Raw genomic sequence first — 20,069 nt, 5'->3', positions numbered from 1 at the left:
CGGTTCAACCATACTGGTTAAGCCGCCCCTCGGGAACTACGGAGTAAGCCGGATTTCTTACATATCTTGTCCATATATGTTACTAATGTCACTAAATTTGTTTCTAAAGTCTACAACCGTATTCATTATAAGCAATAGACTTGGGGGCTGGCATAGTAAAGACAACTAAGTACAGAGAAAGGGTTGTACCTCAAATTTCTGGTGCATCTGCTTCACCATGTTAATTTCAATATCATTGCTACTGTGCACTTGACTCATATAGCCGGAAAAGACCTCTTCAATACTCAGGTGTGTATAGTCAGTGACATCAAGTTTGACCCGGCGGTGTTCCAGAAGCTCTTACTTGGCGGAGCACTTGGCCAGTACAGTTGGCCTTCCTGGCTCAACAAAGCCGGTTCTGGTGATCTCGACATCAGTATTTTGAGGATCATCCGTCCTGACCGGGCTAGGAGCTTCCGGGTTTTTTGAGCCATCAACGGCTCGCTCAGTAGGCGTGTCAGCAATTGGAGTTGGTATATCATGAGCAGGTTCAGGTGGCAGCTCATGAGTTGACGATTCAGGTGCGGCTGTTCCAAGTACTGGCTCGGTCACGACCGTGTCTTCAGCCGGCTTGTTCTTCTTGATCCCTTTGCTCGGTTTGGCTTGTCCACTGCATAAAATCAAAAGGTTAGTACAAATGCAATGAATTTAAATGAATATAGGATAAGTCGATTATCATTACCCTAGTGCGGTCTTGAAAGCCGGCAGGTTGGACTGCATTGAGTCGCCGGAGGAAGGGGAAGTTTCCTGATTATCCGAGTCAGAAGAATTGAGTGGTTGACGAGTGAGAACCGCCAAAGGATAAAAGAGATTTAAATCAGAGGTGACCTCGTTCCGGCGCTTCTTTGGGGTGTTTGGCAAGCCGGAGGAGAGCTACGCATCCTTGTTAGTCCGGGTCTGCCTCCGGCTCTCATGAATCTGCCGCTTCAAAAGAAATTGATGATCTTGATCAGCTAAGGGATGTGAAAATCTTACTTTCTAGGTTACTCTATGAATTTTCTATCTTGGCAAAGGCTCGGAGTCGGAGGAAATGATAGTTACCTCTTCAGCCTTGTTACGACTGGCTCCTGTGTCCTCCTGCTGATAATCGGTGTCCATAAGATGGTTAAAAAAGGAGCCAAGAGAGTCAACAGCTACGTCCGACTCAGAAGAATCTTCTAGCCAAAGCAAGTCAGAGGCGGTGGCTTTCTTGCCCTTCTTCTTGGCAACCTCTTTCCTGGCGGCTTTCTTCTCCTTCCTGGCTTTCTTTGCAGCCTCAAGGTCATATTTGACCTTCCAGAATCTATCACCCGCTTGAGTTAGCAGAGGTATGAGTATGGGTGAAACATCGAAAAATCAAAGTAATTTGTTCACATGGGCGGCTTACCTTTGGAGCCGGGTTAGTTTAGCAGAAGGGGGCTAGGCCCACCTAACCACAATCTGCTAGGTGATCGTTTGTAACATAGCAGGGTTTTTACGCCCAAACTACGAGTGTCGTGTTCTCCACAGGGACTAGGCGACGGCGACTATGCTCGGCTAAATCTAGGTAACACAATTTTAAGAGATGAATGCAGAAAATAAAACCTAAACTAACAAGGTCGTTCATAAAGATTGTCGACAAAGAAAATGCAAAATAAAGTATAGAAAGGTTCAGATTATCTTCAACAATCTTTTTGGTATTTTCGTAATGCTTGAGAAATAAAAATACTAACACGGACATTATCGACAAAAGGGAAGTGAACACAAATGACTATCTAACATGTAAGAGATGGGAGAAACAAGATTATAAGACTCAATATAGATGGTTTACACCACAAACTCACATGTATTTATATAGCACATGTACTAGAGCTAACACATGGACAATGGAATAAATTTCAGTAAGGAACAAACACACAAGGGGTGAACACATTCATATGCTAACAGAATACTAATTCACAGAAGCAAATTCTAATAGATCAATATTCTCTCAAATTAACAAGGCCTCCACTAGTCAGATCCAACATAACAAGTACTATATTATACCAATACCAAACTGAACAAATAACAAGATGCTTACACTAGTCAAATCTGAACATTACACACCATACACATCTCAATTCTGAATTTTACAAAGTCTAAACCTTACAGAAAGTTAAGTAATCAGAACAGTACACAAGTTCACCTAGCAGTTTACAGAATTTTGCAAGAAGTAAAGAGAGAAGAGAAGCAGCAGCAGTTTGGGTTCAGAGAAGAAGGAAGATGCAGCAGCAGGGACATGGTGAGAGGTCTTCAGAAGAAGTGCAGCAGCGGCGCTAGGAGAGATGGGACATCAGCAAGGTACAGAGAGAAAGAGAAGAACAACAGCGAGGTAAGGGAAGAAGGAGCAGCAGCAGGGTCGCAAGAAGAGCAGCAACAGGAGGCGTTGAGAGAGGGAGCAACAACAGAAGGCGTTGAGGTTTAGAAAAGAAGGGAAGCAGAGGAAGTGGAGTAATGGTGCTAGGAGTGAGGGGTGCTGGTGATGTGATGGCGTGGTGGATGGATAGATGGATGGATTCGGGGAGGAGAAGGAGATGGTGCTGGTGGTGCGTGGTGGAGATGGAATGGATGGATGGATGGGTGGCGCACCGCTACGCCGGCCTGGCCGCGGTGGCGGCCGGAGGTGGAGAAGGAAGGGTGAGGGGGAGAGGTGAGATGCCAGGCCCGATTTGGGAATCAGGGCGTCTAGGGATTTTGACCTCCTATGATCTGCCATTTTTTCACTTTGGCCCTCCTGCTTCCTTTCTTCTCAAGATGATCCTCCAACATTAGCTTGCCCCTGGATACTTCTTTTCTTCTCGCTCGGGTCCCTCATTCTCTCGTTCCAGCCCCAAGTCTCATCGCGTTTGGCAATCGACTGAATCTTGAAGTTTATAGTGCCTTCTCGCACTTTTCTGCAAAAGAAACAATTCACTAGTCAACATGCTCTTATATGATTATCATTGAAATATTCAGTATTTCATAGCAAAAATTAATGTCAGAACTCAACAAATGGTATATTTGTATGCCAAAATTATGTATATGAAATGTGCTTATCAAGTTCCCCCACACTTAAATCTTTACTTGTCGTCAAGTAAAGGCATATGAAAATAGCTAGACAGTGAATAGTGAGCTGACTAGAGAATGCCAAGTGAAGTAGATCTCTAAACAATGCATGCTTTGAATTTAACTAGTGCAAATCAATGGTCAAGAGTGCTACAAAGCAATAGGATACTAGTAGACTCAATCATATTAAACTTTTACAATGATAAAAGTGGATCAACAAGTTCAAATGATGATTGTGCCAAAGGTTCCTAAAGAGAGCATGATCCCGAGCACAAAAAAGAACATAAACTTGTGATCAAATCACTTATTTACAGAAGTAAAGCAATGATAATATTTTATCGATCTCACCAAAGGAACATACCACCGATCCCGAGAACATGGTATACACCTGGATCGACCAATTATTAGTTTAGTTTTTTTGTTTGTCTCCCCAAAGGAACATACCACCGATCGCGAGAACATGGTATACACCTGGTTCGACAATTACATTTTTTTATTATTAATTACTGCCCAAGCTAACCTGATTTCACATGCCACCGATCCCAGGAACATGACATGCTACTGTAGGTAGTCAGACTTATTTATTCATTATTACTTATCTTAAATGAACAACGCATAAGCACAAAAATAGGAATCATCACTTCTCCATGTCTGGTTCACATGCTACCGATCCAGGGAACATAGCATACTAATCCATAGTGGTTAGATGATTGCTCTCAATGGGAACACATTAGGCACAAACTCAGCATCTGACTCTTAATGATCTAGGTGTATCGAGGTAAAAGCAGAAAATGATTAAGTTTTCTAGTGTACTAGGGATTTGAGCACTCAAAACTAATAACTTTCACTAGTTTGAGCAAAAAAAGCAGTATGTAGATCACTAGTTTACAAGGCATTCAGGATTCAGTTCACATATTCACATCAAGCATCATATGTCAAAGGTAAAATTCAGTGGGACGACATTTAAGAAATGGCTTAAGCAACCAAAATAACATTTGATTTCAGCATGTATCAATGGATGATATACTCGAAATGGGTCATGAAACAGCTCACCAGGCTTTGATGATGTAGCACTCGCTCGATCACCTCACCAACTGTAGCTCCTCTCCTTTTGCTTCTCTATCCTCATGCCCGCTCCAGCTTATCCCTTCCTCGTGTGTGCCCCCTTGCTTCTCCTCATCCCCATGCTCCGAGTCCACCAGGATCCCAGGGAATGTCATCTCGAACTCGGTCAACTCACAGTAAATGGTACACAAGCATCAACCTGAAAGAACACTCAACAACCAAGCCAATACAAGTGACAGAGAGAATGCCCTCTAAGTCATCAATAGAGTACCCTATCATATAAGTATATCTATTGAGCAAGTCAGGAACATGTATCAACAACAAGTCACATGGTGCATAGGCAGTATCCATGATATGGCATATCTTGTTGAGAAAGCTGAGATCATACCTGAGATAGTTAGGAAGAAGCTTCAGGACTACCTCCATTGAAGATACCAAGTGAGGTGTGGTAGTAGAAATTTCCACCGGATTCGTGTCAACAAGTGAAATAGAGCTTGACTCCTTGACATCTGAATCCACCTCACCATAATCAACCATGAAGCTCTCCATCTCAGGATCAAGTGTTGAAGAATCAATGCAGCTAACATCATCAAAGGCGAACTTCTCCATATCTGGCTCTAGCAGCACATGATCAATATCAACTAAAGGTGGCTCCTCAATATCAAAAGCAACGAACTGCAGCTCTGGCTGATCCATGTTAGAATCATCACAATGCAAAACTGAATCTCCAACACTAGTATCCAGATGATCTGTAGCGTGTGTGTCAACTAGAATGGTGTCATCATCATCAAATATAATCCATGCAAGCTCAACCTTGTCACACTGAGATAGAGGCTCATGCTTTTGTGTAAGAATTGGTGGTTTGGGTGTAGTGTTTTGTTGCAAGCAAACCAATGAATCAGATGTGGGCTTCTTATTGTACCACTGAAGTTGGTGGAAAGCTATGCTCTCAATCAGCAGAAAAGCTTCATCAAGTGTCTTGTTTGTAATAGCTCCACCCGCTGCCATATCGACATAAGCTCGAGTGTTCGAAGTCAATCCTCTATAGAATATCTGCAGCTCTAACCATCTCTCGAGCCCGTGGTTAGGACATCTCCTGAATAAAGCCATTTATCTCTCCCAAGCATCATACAAGCTCTCGCCTTCACGCTGAACGAAGCTGAGGATCTCATCTCGAATTGCTGACTGCTTGTGTATTGGGAAATATTTATCCAAGAAAGCTTGTGATATCTCGTTCCAACTGAATGATCTTGATGGCAAGGATCGATACCAAGCACGAGCATCATCCCGGAGAGAGAATGAGAACAGCATGCACTTGATAGCATCTTGAGGAACTCCATGGTACATACTGTACCTGAATACTCCATGACTCGGTATAAGTTCTCATAGGGATCCTCAGTGAATAGACCTCCAAACTGTTGTTGTTGAACCAAAGCAATAATACCAGGCTTTAGCTCAAAATTTTCTGCCTCAAAAGACGGCCAAAGTGGCCCTGTGAAATAGCATTGGCTGCTTGGTATCCAAACATCACGAAGCATCGCCATATCTCCACCAAGTGTAACTATCAATCAACCTGTAAATAGTTCAGATTTCCTACGCACACTCATAAACAGTAAATACTAGTCAGAATGTTAGTATCCTAATAAGCCGAAGCAACAGCAAGGAAAAAAATATGTAAAAGAAACGCAGAAAATGAAATATACGACGAATTAAACACGGAACTAAAATAAACCTAGTCTATAGCCTAACACGGTCACTTGACACTAGTTCCCCGGCAACGGCGCCAAAATGATCGTTTGTAATATAGCAGGGTTTTTACGCCCAAACTACGAGTGTCGTGTTCTCCACAGGGACTAGGCGACAACGACTATGCTCGGCTAAATCTAGGTAACACAATTTTAAGAGATGAATGCAGAAAATAAAACCTAAACTAACAAGGTCGTTCCCAGAGATCGTCGACAAAGAAAATGCAAAATAAAGTATAGAAAGGTTCAGATTATCTTCAACAATCTTTTTGGTATTTTTGTAATGCTTGAGAAATTAAAATACTAACACGGACATTATCGACAAAAGGGAAGTGAACACAAATGACTATCTAACATGTAAGAGATGGGAGAAACAAGATTATAAGACTCAATATAGATGGTTTACACCACAAACACACATGTATTTATATAGCACATGTACTAGAGCTAACACATGGACAATGGAATAAATTTCAGTAAGGAACAAACACACAAGGGGTGAACACATTCATATGCTAACAGAATACTAATTCACAGAAGCAAATTCTAATAGATCAATAATCTCTCAAATTAACAAGGCCTCAACTAATCGGATCCAACATAACAAGTACTATATTATACCAGTACCAAACTGAACAAATAACAAGATGCTTACACTAGTCAAATCTGAACATTACACACCATACACATCTCAATTCTGAATTTTACAAAGTCTAAACCTTACAGAAAGTTAAGTAATCAGAACAGTACACAAGTTCACCTAGCAGTTTACAGAATTTTGCAAGAAGTAAAGAGAGAAGAGAAGCAGCAGCAGTTTGGGTTCAGAGAAGAAGGAAGATGCAGCAGCAGGGACGTGGTGAGAGGTCTTCAGAAGAAGTGCAGCAGCGGCGCTAGGAGAGATGGGACATCAGCAAGGTACAGAGAGAAAGAGAAGAACAACAGCGAGGTAAGGGAAGAAGGAGCAGAAGCAGGGTCGCAAGAAGAGCAGCAACAGGAGGCGTTGAGAGAGGGAGCAGCAACAGAAGGCGTTGTGGTTCAGAAAAGAAAGGAAGTAGAGGAAGTGGAGTAATGGTGCTAGGAGTGAGGGGTGCTGGTGATGTGATGGCGTGGTGGATGGATAGATGGATGGATTCAGGGAGGAGAAGGAGATGGTGCTGGTGGTGCGTGGTGGAGATGGAATGGATGGATGGCTGGGTGGCGCACCGCTACGCTGGCCTGGCCGCGACGGTGGCCGGAGGTGGAGAAGGAAGGGTGAGGGAGAGAGGTGAGATGCCAGGCCCGATTTGGGAATCAAGGCGTCTAGGGATTTTGACCTCCGGTGATCTGCCATTTTTTCACTTTGGCCCTCCTACTTCCTTTCTTCTCAAGATGATCCTCCAACATTAGCTTGCCCCTGGATACTTCTTTTCTTCTCGCTCGGGTCCCTCGTTCTCTCGTTCCAGCCCCAAGTCTCATCGCATTTGGCAATCGACTGAATCTTGAAGTTTATAGTGCCTTCTCGCACTTTTCTGCAAAAGAAATAATTCACTAGTCAACATGCTCTTATATGATTATCATCCAAATATTCAGTATTTCATAGCAAAAATTAATGTCAGAACTCAACAAATGGTATATTTGTATGCCAAAATTATATATATGAAATGTGCTTATCACTAGGCTCTCATTCAAAATGGACTTCGTCATATCATTGATGACATCTTCACGTAAGTCTTCAGGGCTGTGTCGTACAGGGTCATCCTTTTTACCTGTGTAGGTGCACATCAAGCCGGGGCGGCGGCTCAATGGAATGACCCGCCAGGCGAGCCAAACCAAGACTAAGTCGATGCCAGTTAACCCGTTCCCCACAAGAGCTTTGATCTTAGCTAAGGTGGGGGCGAGTGTTTTGCGTTCAGCGGCTGTAATCTTGTCAGGAAGCTGGTAGTAGGGCCCAAGACGTAGAGCACGAAAGCCGGGTAGAGGGTTCTCACCAGCCGAAGAGGTGTCTTGGCAGTAAAACCATGTCCGATTCCAGTCTTTGGGATGACTCGGTGGGTTGGCATAAGGAAACATTACGTCCCTACGCGTTTAATCGATACACCACCAAGTTCCAAGCTCTGGCCGCTGGCGCATTCATTTTGGCGGTTCCAGTAGAATAGCTCTCTGAAGAGTAAGTTGTTGGGTTCTTATCTAACATATAGTTCACTGAATACTTTGAAGTTACAGATGTTAGACACGGAATTGGGTCCGATGTCTTGTGGGTGAAGGTTAAAGAAGTGCAACACATCTCTGAAGAATTCTGAGTCGGGTGGAGAGAAACCCCGGGTCATGTGATCCGTGAAAACAATAACCTCTCCCGTTTTCGGCTGAGGAAATTCCTCTTCTGGGTTAGGAGCACGATAGGACATGATCTCCTTCTTCGGCAGGTAACCGGTCTTCACAAAATCGTCAAGTGTGCTGTCTGTGACAATGGATTTGACCCAGTTGCAGGAAGTGGGTGCTTTCGATGCCATTGTGATGAAAGCCTAAAATAGAGTAAAAAGTACCGGTTCAAAACTAAGCCGGAGAAGAAAAAACATTACGGTGCATATTCAAAACTATGGCGGCCTATGAAGGGGCCTAATGGTATAAGGATAATTATGTCAAGATTATTTAAGCCGCCATAGGCTCTATAAGTCATTAAAGCTGTTTAAATCGCCATGAGTGGTCAAGGTTATCAATTGAGCATTGCCTATTTTAAACCGGTGATAAGAGTCGCCATGGCTAGATGGATCTAACAAGTACAAATTTTTGCCTAAGTGTTGCATAAACAAGTTTCACAAACTACAACTATTATTTTGGAACAAATGGCTGTTCAGAAAAGAAAAATTTCTAGACCTAAAAGCATCGTACAGAGGAGTTCATGCGTTCTAATGAGGATTCTTCACAAAGAAAGAGGATCTGCTAGTGCCTAAAATGGATGCGGAACAGCTACAACATGAGATCTATGCTACTGTTGGATCAAAAGAAGCCACGACAAAAGAAACACGAAGAACTGAGAAGAACTACGAACTGTACAGAGGAACTCGCTAACCCTAGCATGGATGTAAGATGCGGAAAGGGGAAACCTTACGGCGGTAGATCTGTTGCGGAGGGGAGCCGCCGTTTCTCTGGATGGATTCAGGTTGATACAGTGGCCAAATTCGATGGAGACGAAGGTGCACTACAGCGGCAGCGGAGCTCGAGCGACAATAGGGGGGCAAGAGGAAGAATATGAGGAAAGGGAAGAATGAAGAAAGACCTGGTCGGGTCTATTTATAAGGAAGGACCACTAAAAGAGCATGAAAAACGAGGAGGCCGAAAACATAAGTTATCCAACTACAAGGACGCCTCGATTTTTGGGATGGTCATCAAGATAAAGATCCGTTGGGATACATTGAACAAAACGTGCATTTATGGCAGGTGACGTCATGGCGGGTTCCACAAATCCAGAGGATGACGTCATGGCGGGTTGCAAAATTTTCGTAAGTAAAGAGCAGAAGATTTTTCTTAAGTATTGAAGATTGACATGAACCAGTCCAAATCAATCTGGGGCTAATGTTGGGGATATAACTATTGGTATGACCCGCCCAGGAGGGGTTGGGTTATACCCACAAGTATTCTTGAAGCCCAAGACCAAGGCTGAAGATGGCAGTTCAGTTAAGGGCCCAAAGCCCAGAGGCGACTTATGGCCCGTAGTGATAAACTGCCATATGTAAGTGACTTATATTGTAAGGCAAGAATAGTTAAGAGACCAAGAAGGACACTGTTTATGAGCCGGCCGGGAGTCTATGAGCCGCTGGGCGTTGACCTCTATATATAAAGGGACGACCCGGCGGCGGTTCAGGGCAAGTAACATCAGATCGAGAGCTAGGTCAAACGATTCTACTCCCTAGTTATCGAGTTATAAGCAATCCCACTCAAAACTGGATCGTAGGCTTTTACCTTCACCGTAAGGGGCCGAACCAGTATAAACCTCGTGTCCTTTGTCCCGATTAACCCCTTTAAGATTCCTAGTTATGATGGCTCCACGACTAAGTCCTTTCACTAGGACATCTGACGTGAAAATTCCACGACAAAGGGGGAGCAGAGTAAACGGATGGGAGGAGCTCGGAGCCAAACCGAGCATAGTGCTCCCATGGCCGTGCGTCAGCTAGCTCTGGCGAGGCAGTTCCTGGAGGGGGAAAGGTTCGAGGGTGACGGGAGAGGAAGGGGGGTCAGGTCGGCACCAGCGGACGCGAGAAAACCATCAATGCTGAGCTGCACGTTACGTAGAACACGTTGGATGATGCCAGAGCACGTGAACTGGTATGCCAGGGCGGCAGTCACCACGGGCATTGGCAAGAAGAAGACAAGAGTGACTGCATGCACATGTCTAGTGATTAGTCCCTACATCACTGAGGCTGAGGGAGGTGAAAGATCAAGTAAAGCGGCTCTGGAGAGATGTGAGGGTTCACTGAAACTTTGCTGCATCAATCTGAATCATGATGCAGTGATCAACAAGGAGGAGATATGAGACAAAGATGATGTCTAGGGTGTTAAGCTAAGGAAGGACTATAATCCTAGAGGTTTTGAGAACAAATGGACCAAGAATAAATATAGTTGCTTTGTAAGTGCATATTTGGTCCAGAAAATGGATTTGGATGATACACTCACATAGAGAAGGAATTTGGGCTGAAATTTGGCAAGGCAAGGTTATTTGGTCATATGAAGATGCTGTAAAAGTTTCATACCAAATGGACTTGCCAAAGGGATACTTGCTTCACAAACATCTCCATTGACCAGAAACTTGCAATAATTTTGGAGGGAAAATGGCTTAAGGAAATGGTCCCAAATTTGGTGGAGAGATGTGATATAGGTAGGAGCATGATCTGGTAATTTCTCAGAATTAATGAAAAGCAATATAAATACACTTGCTTCACAACCTGAAAATATTGCCAGAATCAAAAATTTGATCCTGTACTCACATAATAGGGCTGAAAATTGGAGGAGGGCAATGATATGAGCACATTAAGAGGCATGCCAAATTTCAACTCGTTTGGATACTTCTAGCTAGTACTTCCTTCACAATGGCTTTGAAAAATCACTAAGGAAGATTGGCTGGGCAAATGAAGTTGAATTTTGGCATGATGCAATGATTTGGACATATAAAAATACCCAAAAAGTTTTGGAGCAAACAAGATAAGATGAAGGGCACTTCCTTCACAAAATGCCATTCAGGACAGAATAGAAGAATGAATATTGGAGGAATATTTTTGCACTGGCCAAGGAAGTATTTTTACATATTTGAGCAACATATGACCCAAACAATTTATGAGAATTATTTTGGAATTTTTGGATGGACAGAAATATGGGTTGCTTCACAACCTAGGGCAAATGAGCACTACTAGGGAAAACCTTATACACAGAATCTTAGCAGCAGCGCGGCACAAAAAGAGGCGCTATTGCTAATTAGCAGTAGCGCGGGTCCAAAACAATCGCTACTGATACAAAGTTAGAACTAGCGCGTGTGGGCGAAACCGCGCTACTACAAAAATCGACCGATAGTACCCACCAACCTAAGTTTAGCAGCAGTGTAGTGTCACGACACACGCTACTGCTAATGCAATAGGACTAGCACGCTTTTTACTCTGGTCGCTGCTGCTAATTTTGAAATTGGGCACATGGTTGGCCCCACTTAGCAGTAGCGCATGTGTGTAAAGCGCGTTGCTGCTACGCTCTTATCAGTAGCGCGTTTTCCCGCTCGCGCTACTGCTAAGACGCAACACATCACCACCTTTTTGCCCTCCTCGTCCTCCCCTCCCCGTCCCCCCCTCCCCCATCTCCTCTCTTCCCTTTCCCCTACCTCCCACATCCTCTCTCTCTCACTTTTCTTCTTCCTCAATACTTCTCCCCCCATTACTCTCCCTCTTCTACCTACCTTTCTCTCTCTTCATTACTCCAAGCTAACTACACACCACCTCCATTAATGCATCTCCTTTCTCTTTTTCCTTTCCCCTCCACTAGTTGAAGTTGTCTCCTCCCAAACTAGCTAGCTAGGTAGATGTAGCATTTAGTTAAGTGACCTATTTTCCCCCTAACTAGATCTATCTTTGTCAAGGAGAGCGTTGTGCACTTTTGATCTCCGTACATCATCATCTCCACCGTGTGCTCAATCTCGAGAGGTGATTAAAATTCCATGATTTTGCAAGAATGGAAATATGTGTATGTGTGTGTGATATGATAATTGGGCGATATGATGGAAATTGTGTGTGCGACATGAGTTGATGCCGAATTGTGCTTTTGAGTTGCCTATGTTGCCGAAATGTCGATTTATTTCCGTTTCGGTGAATTCTGGGCAAACTCTAGATCTATATGTCCAATTTTTAGGGAAGGTCATGCCGAATTTTTGTATGACTTTGATGAATGCATGCACACATTTTTATAGTTAATTTGTTTATTATTACCGTGCAGACATTCACGATTGTCAGTGGAACGATGGTGGACAGGTGGTTGCGGTCGGCAGTGTAGGACATGAAAGAAAATAACCTGACAGAGGTTTTATGCCCGTGTCGAAAATGCAAAGGAATAGTTTGGCTCGACCCCTATGACGATGGTCGTGTTGAAGCGCACTTTCTCATGACTGGTTTCATGGATGGCCATACTCGGTGGATAATTGAATATGAGGATCATGATGTTGAGGATGTCGGCGGGGCAGGCATTGACAACACGGGGCAAGACGAAGAGATGATCGATAATGGCGGCAGGGAAGAGGCCGGATGTGGCGGCAGAGAAGGGGCCGGACATGGCGGAGGATAAGGGGCCGGACATGGCGGTGGAGAGAACATGGACTCCATGCGGGACCCTCATGTTCAAGCACTGCTTCGCAAGGAGATGAGTACTGAGAGAGCTGCTTCTAGAGAGGAGGCTAAGCTGCAGCAACTGGTGGTAGATTCGAACACTCCATTGTATGATGGTTGCAATCCTGAGGTGACCCGCTAGAGTTTCATGCTCCAACTCCTGAAGACAAAGGCTAAAAAAAATGGACCAACACTAGCCTTGATGAGCATCTCAAGTACCTAAAGGATGTTCTTCCCACAGGGAATCTATGTCCTACTAGTGTTGATGAGGCCAAGAAGATCGTGTGCCCTCTTGATCTGCCGCACGTTAGATACCATCCATGCATTAATGATTGCATAATTTATCGGAAGGAGCACAAGGAAAAAAACAAGCTGTCTGGTGTGCAATGCTTCTCGATACAAGAAGGCCGGGAAAAAATGTCCCCAGAAAGTTGTATGGTACTTACCGATCACTCCCCGTCTCTAGCGGTATTTCATAGATCCCAAGGAAGAAAAGCTAATGCGCTGGCACACAGAGAGGAAGAAGCCCGATGATGGAGATGATCCAAAGCTGAGACACGTCAAGGATGGAAGCCAGTGGAGAGCGTTGAACGGCTTCTATCGGTATTTCAAATGTGATGCAAGGAATATCGTTCTTGGCGCGTGTACCAATGGCATGAATCCATTCGGCAACGAGAACACCAACCATAGCACATGGCCCGTGTTTGTATGGATGTACAACCTCCCCCCTGGTTGTGCATGAAGTTGAAGTACATTCACATGAGCATGCTGATTCAAGGGGTGAAACAACCAGGAAATAATATTAATCTGTATCTGGGGCAACTTCAAGAGGAGTTAGACACGTTATGGAAAACACCGGCCAAGACATGGGACGCCAGCAAAGGCGAGTATTTCTACATGAGAGCCACGCTGATCACGACCGTGCATGACTATCTTGGTTACAGGTATGTCGTAGGCCAGGTGTGCCATGGATATTGCGGATGCACGTGGTGCATGGATGATACGACATCTCAGCAGCTAACTGATACGTCTCCAACATATCTATAATTTTTGATTGTTCCATGCTATTATATTACTTATTTTGGATGTTTATGGGCTTTACTTTACAGTTTTATATCATTTTTGGGACTAACCTACTAACCGGAGGCCCAACCCGTATTGCTGTTGTTTTGCCTATTTCAGTGTTTCGAAGAAAAGGAATATCAGACGGAGTCCAAAAGGAATGAAACCTTCGGGGGCGATCTTTTTGGAACAAACGTGATCCAGAGGACTTGGATTGCAAGTCAAGAAGCAATCAAGGAGGCCACAAGGGTGGAGGGCGCGCCCCCCTACTAGGCGTGCCCCTATCTCATGGGCCCCTCGGGCGTCCACCGACCTACTTCTTCCTCCTATATATACCCACGTACCCCGAGAACATCAAAGGCGACCATGAAAAACTATTTCCACCACCGTAACCTTCTGTATCCGCGAGATCCCATCTTGGAGCCTTCGCCGGTGCTCCGTCGGAGGGGGAATCAAACATGGAGGGCTTCTACATCAACACCATAGCCTCTCCTATAAGTTGTGAGTAGTTTACCACAGACCTTCAGGTCAATAGTTATTAGCCAGGTGGCTTCTTCTCTCTCTTTGAATCTCAATACCATGTTCTCCTCGATCTTCTTGGAGATGTATTCGATGTAACTCTTTTTGCGGTGTGTTTGTCGAGATCCGATGAATTGTGGGTTTATGATCAAGTTTATCTATGAGAAATATTTGAATCTCCTCTGAATTCTTTTATGTGTGATTAAGTTATCTTTGGAAGTCTCTTCGAATTATCAGTTTGATTTGACCTACTAGATTGATCTTTCTTGCAATGGGAGAAGTGCTTAGCTTTGGGTTCAATCTTGCGATGTCCTTTCCCAGTGACAGCAGTGGTAGCAAGGGACGTATTGTATTGTTGCCATCGGGGATAAAAAGATGAGGTTTATATCATATTGCATGAGTTTATCCCTCTACATAATGTCATCTTTCTTAATGCGTTACTTTGTTCTTTATGAACTTAATACTCTAGATGCATGCTGGATAGCGGTCGATGTGTGGAGTAATAGTAGTAGATGCAGGTGTCGATGTCAAAACCGGCGGATCTCGGGTAGGGGGTCCTGAACTGTGCGTCTAAGGCTAATGGTAACAGGATGCGGGAGACACAATGTTTACCCTTGTTCAGGCCCTCTCGATGGAGGTAATACCGTACTTCCTGCTTGATTGACCTTGATGATATGAGTATTACAAGAGTTGGTCTACCATGAGATCATAGAGGCTAAACCCTAGAAGCTAGCCTATGATTATGATTGTTGTTGTCCTACGGACTAAACCCTCCGGTTTATATAGACACCGAAGGGGGCTAGGGTTACACAGAGCGGTTACAGAGAAGGAGATCTACATATCCAAATTGCCAAGCTTGCCTTCCACGCAAAGGAGAATCCCACCCGGACACATGACGAAGTCTTCAATCTTGTATCTTCATAGACCAACAGTCTGGCCAAAGTATATAGTCCGGTTCTCCAAGGACCCCCTAATCCAGGACTTCCTCAGTAGCCCCTGAACCAGGCTTCAATGACGATGAGTCCGGCGCGTAGATTGTCTTCGGCATTGCAAGGCGGGTTCCTTCTCCGAATACTCCATAGAAGATTTTGAACACAAGGATTGTGTCCCGCTCTGCAAAACAATTTCCAGATACCACCATAGAGAGTACAATATTCCACAAATCTAATCTGCCGACAACTTTTCACAGCGTGACATCACGCCATGGCCCGGTCATTATTCGAACCGTTTTTCTCAACCTAGCTGCTGCACGTGTTGCGAGGCGGTTTCCTTGGCACGTCTTGTCGAAGTAGAGATCGTGTCCCCTTATCATGGGATTCTTCATCAATACGGGTGTGGATAACCCAACCGCGCCATCAATCGTGGCGCTTGGGGAATAAACGATCTTACGGGGCAAGTGGTAGGCGTACAATTTCTAATGCCTTTATAAAGAGATAAGGACTCCTGTTTTTCACCCACGCCTTCTTCTTCCCTTGCTCATCCATTCTCGCATGGTCGAGCTCCAGCGCCCAAGTTCTCACCTTCTCCGCAAAGCCATTCCAAGCATGTACGGAGCGGGAGGCAAGTGGATGGCCTCCTCCATTAAGGAGGAGGACATCACGAAGCTACGGGAGGCTGGATACCTGGCCGTAGACATCGCGCACCGGCTCCCTGCCGAAGGGCAGATCGTTCCTACCCCGAAGCCCCAGGAGAGGGTAGTGTTTCTCTCTCACTTTGTCCACGGACTGGGATTCCCCCTCCACCCATTTGTTCGCGGGCTCATGTTTTACTACGGGCTGGACTTCCATGATCTGGCCCCCAATTTTATCCTCAACATCTTGTTGTTTATCATCGTGTGCGAGGCCTTCCTCCGCATCAAGCCACACTTCGGCCTCTGGCTGAAGACCTTCAATGTGAAGCCGAAAGTAGTGGTCGGCCAGCAAGCGGAGTGCAGAGGCGCCATGGTGGGCAAGATGCCCAACGTTACCTGGGTTGAAGGCTCCTACGTGGAGACCGTGAAGGGGTGGCAATCAGGGTGGTTCTACATCACCGAGCCGCGCTACACCAACTGGGCGGCGGCCCCCGAATTTCGATCTGGCATCCCCATGCGGCTCACCTCCTGGAAAGAGAAGGGCTTATCCTGGGGTTCGCCGGTGGAGCTGATCGGACTCCAGACCTATGTCAAGAATATGATAAGCAAGAAAATCAAGCTTGTCAACATGGTCTAGGTCATGCTCTTCCACCGGATCCTTCCGTGTCAAAGACGGGCATTCAATATGTGGGAGTTTGACCCGGCTGAACACCAGACGCTGCGAGAGCTCTTCGACACGACGCACAAAGACGTTGAAGGTGTTGTTCAAGGCCACCGAGGTACCTCCTCCCATTGCCGAGGATCGCGGACTCAGCGCAAAGCGCCCCGCCAATCCGGTAAGCTTTCTATACTTTACAAAATGTTCCTTTCCCCGGTATATTCGTGGGAGGAATCTAAGCCCCCACGCCAATTTAACAGGACTGGCTAGCGATAGCGGAGAGGATCGACTGTCCAGCTGTACTACATGAGGATCCAGCAACGGCTCTCTTAACGGAGATGCTATTTTCGGCGCCCTATGAGGTGCCGGAGAAGAAGGCCAAGAAGAAGGCCATGGGGACCAGGAAAGGTTTCCGGCATAAGGTTGTGTCAGACTCATCGTACGAAGACACCGAGGCGCGCTCCTCCAGCGAAAACGAGGAGGAGGAAGAGGAAGCCCTCCCCCCCAACCAGGGGGGAAGAAAAGGAAGGCCACCCCATCTGGGGAGTCCGAAAGGTTCAAGAAGGGAAAGACCCTCCCTCTGGACCACTCCACAACAGCCGCCTACAACGACAAGGAGTGATTGCCCAGGGACAAGCCCCTGGCAAAGTCGTAAGTGTCCGGACACTAGAATACTCCCGGTATATTTTGCTTTATTGCTTCTTATCATGTCAAATATGATTGTGTAGTCCATCCAAAGCCCACATCGACCTGTCCTCCTCAGATGGATCTTTGAGCCAATCGGCAATGAACAACTATTCACTCCCAACGAACACCACCCCCCGCCCCGCGGACAACACCGAGGTGTTGTCTCAGAGGATACCGGACCAGGCGGAGACAGTTCTGGAGACGCCCCAAGGCGAAGTCCCAGACGCCGGGCACATGGGGGGAAGACCCCCATGGATTCTGATGACGGGGGCCGCAGCAAGTCTGGCCCCCAGTCGGATACTGCGCCGGAACCTCCAGTGGTTCTGGATTTAGGTAGGCAGCCCCTTACTAAGGGGGGCGAGCCACCTGTGCCACTGACCTCTGTCTATCCAGAGGCATCAGACAACTTGCTGGAAATGCTTCGCGGCGCTTCCATTGACGAAGAGCACCACACCATCATGAGTGGGGTGATCGAGAAGGTTCAGTCCGCCAAAAGCGGATTGACCGATGCCTACGCAAGCCTCCTAACAGGCTTTGAGGTGAGTAATCAAATTATGAGAGAATATCACAGTGTAGACAGTAGCCCCTGATGCTATGTTTGGTGTTCGGAAAGAAGGGCCGAACAGAGGATCAAATAACGTCCACAGGAGTCTAATCATAGTATGTCTATGTGAATAAGAAGGTGTCGCTGCTGGCCGCTGCCGCTCGTACTCCACAGGTCTCCAGACTGAAGCGGGACCTGGAGCGGAACGAGGAAGAGCTCGGCCTCGTGAAGAGGCAGCTCGAGGAAAACAAAGGTACATAATACCCCGTCTGTATGTCATATAAAGGAAAAGTTGTTGATGCTAATAGAAGCGTCATGAATTTTAATAGGGGCCATGACCGGTGGCGGCCCTTAAGAAGGCGCTGTCCGAGGCTGAAGACAGAGCGGCCAAGGAGCACACTGAGCGCAAGAAACAAGAGGCCCGGGTTGACGAGGTCCAGCAAGAGCTCCAGGACTTCGTCAAAAAATACGAGTCCTTGGAGCATGACACTAAGACGCAAGAGTCCAAGCTTGCGAAGGCCTACTAGAGCACACATGATGCCAAAGATGAAGCCCAAAAGGCCCTCCAAGAGGTTCAAGCGGCCAAGAATGTTGTGGCGGGTAAGGCATTCAATATGCAAAGCAAGCATGTGAAGGAGACTTTCTTTTTACTTACCCAAATTTGGAGCTCTCGAGGAGCATTCACAGATTAGCCACGCAGCATCTCTGATGCCACAGAGTTCTACCGAGCTGAGGAAGGGAGCTCAACGGAGAAGTAGTTCTGGTCCTAGTATATTGGGGCCGAACACCCGATGCCCCTGAGTGACTAGCTGAAGCAACTGGCCGAACTACACAGGGCGCCCGAACTGGCCATGAAGGATCCCATAATCCGGATGTTGCCTGCCGAGCCCCTGCCCAGCAGCTATTTCGGCCTGGTGAAGCGGCTTGTGTCTGCCTGTCCAGGACTCGAAGTTATAAAGCGGCCAGTCTGCATTGAGGGTGCACGAAGGTCCTTTGCCGGCGCGAAAGTGCACTGGGCGAAGATGGACGCCGAGAAGCTGGTGACGGAGGGGCCACTGAAGGTCAAGGAGCACCGCCACCCCGAAAAGTATTATGACGGTGACATGAAGGGCGCCCGCCTTGTGTCGGAGGAATGTGCTAAGGATGTAATATTTGAATGAATGTACTCATTTGATCCTGTAGTATGAAAACGAGTTCATGTGCGCTATATAACGCTTGTTGATTTAAAATATTACCTTCTGTGCGGCCGTTTATAAAATCTGAGAGTTGGCCAGTCGTCGGCTTCTTCCCCCATGTAACTGGTACTGGGGTGTTCGGGATAAATATAAACACTCTTTATCCAAATTTTTGGTCCTTAAGGAGGTGTTTAGAGCAACGAACAAGGCAATCATACTATACAACTTTATCACTCTCACTTAGGCATAGAAGTCTATAATTTTAAATTTTGGCGTAGCCCCTTGTATTCGGAAGGCCGAACTTGGGGCGCTATGCATGCCGAAATTGGACTAGGCCGATTCCTCGCCCAAAGAGGAAAAAATCTTTAAGGATTTGAGACCTCTCGAACAGCGACCAACTCTCGCCTCATCATGAAAATCAGTTTTTGGCTTTCTCTACTGAGGTGCTCGTCCGGAAGAACCGGGACACAATCGTAGTAGTTCTCCCTGTGCTACCTTAGCCGATATAGCGGAACGTACGGCACCAAAACATCGGAGCCGGGCAAACCCAACTATTGACCCAAGAAGTCATTCAGAGCTAATGCATATAATGCTATAAGTTCGGGGTGCCGCACTGTCGAAAATGTTCGTACTTTTCTTGCCGTGTTATGGGGTACACTGAAGCCCCTGGCGAGCTGGACGTACCAAAATGTACGGGTGCAATTTGTAATAAATAGGCATTCAAGGAAAAGGATAGATTAATGTAATAGTAAGCTAACGTTGTACATTATTTTCTATTGTTATTTGAATAATATGTCAAGGCGTATGTGTACAAGTGGTGCGATAAGCAAAATAGGACTGTTTGACATGTCCTTAAACAAGAGCGAGCTGCATGTGGGTATGTAAAACAGTTATAGTGATTGATATCAGAAACCACTTGGGGATTCCCTTGTACGTCGAAGCTTCTTGTCTCCTTGGTGTTTCTGTCCCGTTGTGTGTCCGATAGTCAGACTATCGAAAGAGCCTCCCGAAAATAGGGACCTGAAAGGAAGAAAATGATGAAGGTCCTTGGGCGGGTTAGCCGCATTGTGGACCGCATTATAGTTGTGCCTCCGCCTATGCCCATGGTATTTTAAGTGCGTAATTATGTA

General features: G+C 45.8%; 1 non-coding gene across 1 annotated transcript; it reads left to right on the top strand.

The window, feature by feature from the left end:
- Positions 1 to 5,221: 5,221 nt before the first annotated feature.
- LOC123163337 (small nucleolar RNA R71) lies at positions 5,222 to 5,325 on the top strand. Its single transcript, XR_006481855.1, has one exon. It is a non-coding gene; the product is annotated as a small nucleolar RNA R71 (small nucleolar RNA).
- The last annotated feature ends 14,744 nt before the right edge of the window (positions 5,326 to 20,069 follow it).

The sequence above is a fragment of the Triticum aestivum genome, chromosome 7B (genome assembly GCF_018294505.1).
Source record: "Triticum aestivum cultivar Chinese Spring chromosome 7B, IWGSC CS RefSeq v2.1, whole genome shotgun sequence".
Classification (NCBI taxonomy): domain Eukaryota; kingdom Viridiplantae; phylum Streptophyta; class Magnoliopsida; order Poales; family Poaceae; genus Triticum; species Triticum aestivum.
The sequence above is the reverse complement of the archived record's forward strand: the minus strand, read 5'-3'. Positions and strand labels throughout refer to the sequence as shown.